A 5,078-nucleotide genomic window follows, 5' to 3' on the forward strand; every position below is an offset into this window, starting at 1 on the left:
TTTTTTCTGGCACATTCAGCAACCAAAACCGGTGATGGAAGGGTGGGTGGGGACCTGGGACCCTGAAGTCATCTGAAGAGATAAATACACAGGAATCCAGGTACATACAGCAGTCTGAGACCATGGAGGCGTGGGTCAGTCATAAATGGACATTAACTAATAGGTAGCTATGCAAGCTGCAGGTAGGAATTCAAGAGCAAGAGTCAAATCCATGGCAACAGAGGAAAGACACAAAGGACTGTGAAGGTGAGGAACTGTGTTTCAAACCAAAGGGGTAGATAAGAGAGGAGTGCTCACAGGTGTCCTGAAGCAAATGGCTTAAACCTTTTAAGCCCTATCTTCCCCATCTGTAAGTTACGGGTGGCTATTCCTAGTGCCAACTTTACACCGTGGTTATACAAGAAGAGGAGGAGGAAGAGGAGATGGAGAGCCTTCATTTGGAGGAATAATCCCTGTATCTTACAAGGAACTGCTATAAAGGACAAGGGCAAGACATAAGGACTTGAAAGAAGTTCAGGAGAAGAAAGGAGGTAGAAGAGACACCTTTGTCTCAAGACAAAGGAATGTAATGTGAGGAATGGATTACTAGTAAGGGCAAAGGTCACCAGTCAGAGTCAGACTATTTCGCAGGAGCAAAAGTCTCAGCTTTTCAAATGTCAAAAATCTGAGGATAAGAAGTCACGGGGAACTTCTCTCTCATTGTGTAAGTCAGTTTAGAATTCAGTGTGGGACTTGAGTGAGTTTTCTTACTGAGTCAGTTTTATATTGGTGACTGGAAGACTGTACAGGGTACAGGCACTGTGACAATCGTGCTTCCCCACAGGATAGCTTGTATCCCAGTCAGGAGCACTAGAAAACATGCCTTCTGCTGCCTTCTTTGCCCTTCCTCTCAGCAGCCACGAGAGCTCTTCCTTTTGGCAGGAAGGTTTGGTGGAGACTGGGCATGTAGGTCAGTGGTAGAGTACTAGCCTAGCATACTGGAAGCATAAAAATAAATAAATGAATGAATAAACAAACAAATGAACAAACAAACAAAATAATAAATAAATAAATAAATAAATAAATAAATAAATAAATAAATAAATAAATACCCTAAAGTCTAATGGTTCTGAAGTCTGCTCCACCAGAATACCTGGGAATTTTTTAAAATGTGAATCCCTAGATCTTCTCCCTTAACTACTGAATCTGCTTCTTTTTGGTGCATGGCTTGAGTACTGTAGGAAGTATTTCCCAGTACTTTTAATATGTGGGAGCACTCCACATCTAGTTTAAAATTCCCATTGAAGAGCTCATGGGAAGACTGAAGGCAGTGTGGAAGTGGGGCCCACAGTGGGAGGAATATCTCTGATCTTTTTTTTCTTCCTCAAGGAAAGACCATGTAGGCTGCTGGATTTTCCACTGTTGTTAGTGCATACTTATGTTTAGGTAGGTGTCTTTGCTATTGCCAGTGAGTAAGAGAACAAGAAACAGCTCATCTTCCCATACTCAGTTGTTCTGGGAACTGTGTGTGTGTGTGTGTGTGTGTGTGTGTGTGTGTGTGTGTGTGCCAGTGGAAGCCAGGAGAGGGTGTCAGATCCTGTGGAGCTGGAGTTAAAGGAGGTTGTGAGCCACTTGAGTCCTCTGCAAGGGCAGCCACAGTCTTCACTGAGGAGCCATCTCTCCAGCTCCCACTTGTTTGATTTTGAGACCATGTCTCGTTGTGGACCCGAGCTGGCAGCCATCCTCCTGTGCTGAGATTACAGCTTTATGCCTCAGTGCCTGGCTGAACACAATAAATACAAGGTTTTTTATTTTTAATATTTTTGCCATGTTTTGTCTTAATCTTCTTCTCCATTCCCTGCTCTAACCCAGACAGTATAAGCCAAGGGTAAGGCATGAAGCTAAATCTACCTGCCTACCATGTACCTATTATCTACCTATCTCTGTCTGTCTATCTATCTACCTACCTACTATCATTTTTTTCTTTAGTTACCCACCTTAAAACTTTTTTGAATTTATATTAGAGGGGGAATGCATGCAACAGCGGAAATGTGGAAATTAAAGGACAATTGCAGAAATTGGTACTTACCCTCCACTCTGTGGTGTCAGAGGTCAAACTCAGGTCACCAGGCTTGGTAGCTGGTGCCTTCTGGGCTGAGCCATCTTGGCAGCCCAACTCTTATCTTTTTAAAACAGACTTTATTTTGTACCAACATAGTCACAGTAAAATTGAGCCAAAGGTGCAGTAAATTCTCATGTACTCCCTGCCCTAAGAGTCATAGTGTTCAATTCCTCCACATCTCCCACCAGTGTGCAATATTTGTTATAATTAGAGAGCTTACAATGGCTGTCACAGTCACCCAGAATGCAGAGTTTCCACTAGGATTCATTCTTGAAATTGTGCATTCTACAGTTCTGGACAAACACAGACGGATGACAACCACTGTACAATCACACAACACAGTTTTATTTCTCCCAAATCCTCGGTGTGCCAATTGTTCATCCCTCTTTCTCCTCAACTTCTATCAACCATTGGTCTTTTTACTGTCTCCACAACAATGTTTTGTTTTTGCAGGTCTGGGGATTGAACACAGGGCCTTGTAGGATATTTGTGCACTGTGTGAAGATGTATTGTTGTGATTGGTGTGATAAGAAGCTGAACAGCAAATAGCTAGGTAGGAAGATATTAGTCGGGACTTCTGAGCTGAGAGAGAGAGAGAGAGAGAGAGAGAGAGAGAGAGAGAGAGAGAGAGAGAGAGAGAGAGAAACTGGGAGAGGAATCTAGGCACACACATTTCACCAACAGACTCAAAGTAAGTCAGATGTACCGTACTAAGAGAGGCAAACTGAGCCATGTGACAGAATATAGATTTTTAAATATGGGTTAATTAAGTTATAAGAGCTAGTGAGGGGAAAGCCTAAGCTAAGGCCAAGCTTTCATAATTAATAAGAAGACTCTGTGTCATTATTTGGGAGCTGGCTGGCAGGACAGAGAAAGCCTTGCCACAGGGCCTGGAGTGCCAGGAAAGGACTTTACCACTCTATGTCCCCAGGCCAGCTATGCATTTTTTTTCCTGAATGTTTTATAGTTGTAATCTTACAATATGTAATCTCTTCAGGCATTCTTTCACTTGCTAACCTGGGTTTAAGTTCCTCTATGTTGTCTCATGTCCTAATAACTCATTTCTTGTTAATGTTGAGGAATATTCCATTTTCTTAGATGTACCACACTTTACTTCTCTATTTACTGACTGAGGCATCTTCTTTGTTACCAGGGTTCAGCAACTGTGATCAAAGTAACTGCAAATATCAGTGTGTTCGCTTTAGTGTACACATAATTCAGCCAACTTGAGTAAGTATGAAGAAGCAGGATTTCTGGATTTTATGGTAAAACTGTTTAGGTTTGTAAGAAACTGGCAGGCTATCTTCCAGAGTAGCGTACTGTTCTGTTCTCACCAGCAATGCATGTCAGTTAGATTACCTAAACTTCGGAGGAAAATCAACACTTGGAATTCCCTACAGAGGAGCTGGGAGAACAGAGGAAAACAAAATGATAATAGAATCCAGTCTTAGGGAAATGATGATGGAGAAAGTGAATGGAAGTTAAGGAAAGGTGTTTTGCATAATGTCCATGCCACTACAAACACACTCACCAGCCCACTGGCTCTGGACTGGCTGAAGAGTCAGAGACCGCAGCTGAGGACGTATGCTTCTTAGAAGACCCAGAGCTTGGAAACCCAAGGGCACTTGGTCAGGAAAAAGCGAGGGCAGGGCAGCTCTCCAAAACTGTTGGTTAACCAAAGCAAGAACAGAAACCTCAGGGGCCCAATAACCACAAAAACCCTTGGTTTAGCTCCGGAATCTCAGCCTACCTCACCATTCACTAGACATTATCTCCACTCATTCTTTTTTTCCCAGAAAATATTTATTCAGTGGCCGCTGGCTGTGTGCCAGGTACTGAGCTGGATCCTGGACGTGATCAACTGTCTTATGAAATCCAGGGCAGAGCTCAAAGCTGCGCTTACCTTGACTTTATCATCAGAAGGCCTCTGGCTCTGGGACACAAGGAACAAGTAAACAAGAGGAATTGATGTGACAAGAATTTAGTAAGTACAAGTCAGGCTTCAACTGAAGGTAAGTGTTTGGGAGAGCTACTGTAAATGTTCTGCACCAAAGAGTATTTAGTAGAACGTACAAATAGAGCACAGAGACAGTCCCTCTGGATGGCCAAAAGGGGGAGGGATGTGGGTGTGACATATATTGTGATAGGCAAAATGCTTAGTAACTTGGAAGCACAAATATAATCAGAGTTCCTTGGGTAAGGAATGAACAATTTATATTTCGTGACCAATCTGGCAATAACATATCTTTCAACAGGTGCCTGCTTCGTGTTCAGTTTTCCACTGCAAAGTGTACAAATGAGAAAGAAAAATGGTTCTGTTGACAAAGAATGAGAGCTTGTCTTTCTCCTCTAGGACATTTGTTGAAGTCCACTGGTTAAATGACAAAAAATTTGTATGTTGTCCATAGAATCTGTGGTGATATATTGTGTACCCTAATAAACTTTGCCTGAAGATCAGAGAACAGAACAAGCCACTAGATTAAACATAGAGGTCAGGCAGTGGTAGCACACACCTTTAATCCAATACTGTGAGTCACACTCCTTTAATCTCAGCACTAGGAAAGTTGAGACAGGAAATGATATGGTGGATGGAGAAAGGTATATAAGGCATTAGGAGACAGGAACTAAAGTCTTTCGGCTGAGGAAAGCCTTTTCAGGCTGAGGAGCCTAGAGGTAAGAGGTGGCTTGTTCCTTTGTCTCTCTGATCTTTCAACTTTCACCCTAATATCAGGCTCCAGGTTTTATTAAAAGACCATTTGAATTCGTGTTACAAGAATCCTGGCAGAAATGGCATCTGACAGTCTTTGGATATATCTGACAAGACTTTTAAATACTTTCATACGCTCAAGGGCCAGTAAAACATGCATAGCTCACTTTAGATGGAGCTGCTGCTGTCATACATGCCTCTGTCTCATCAACATGGTCTCCTACAAATCACTCCCCACCCTTGACTCCACATGTAAACTCCTTTTAAGCA

General features: G+C 42.4%; 1 long non-coding RNA gene across 1 annotated transcript; it reads left to right on the forward strand.

Moving 5' to 3' along the window:
• The first annotated feature begins 2,753 nt into the window (after nt 1-2,753).
• Nucleotides 2,754-4,428, forward strand: LOC119087195. Its single transcript, XR_005090638.1, has 4 exons — nt 2,754-2,792; nt 3,255-3,331; nt 3,898-4,113; nt 4,357-4,428. It is a non-coding gene; the product is annotated as an uncharacterized LOC119087195 (long non-coding RNA).
• Nucleotides 4,429-5,078: the final 650 nt, after the last annotated feature.

This window comes from Peromyscus leucopus, unplaced genomic scaffold, assembly GCF_004664715.2.
Source record: "Peromyscus leucopus breed LL Stock unplaced genomic scaffold, UCI_PerLeu_2.1 scaffold_243, whole genome shotgun sequence".
NCBI lineage: Eukaryota > Metazoa > Chordata > Mammalia > Rodentia > Cricetidae > Peromyscus > Peromyscus leucopus.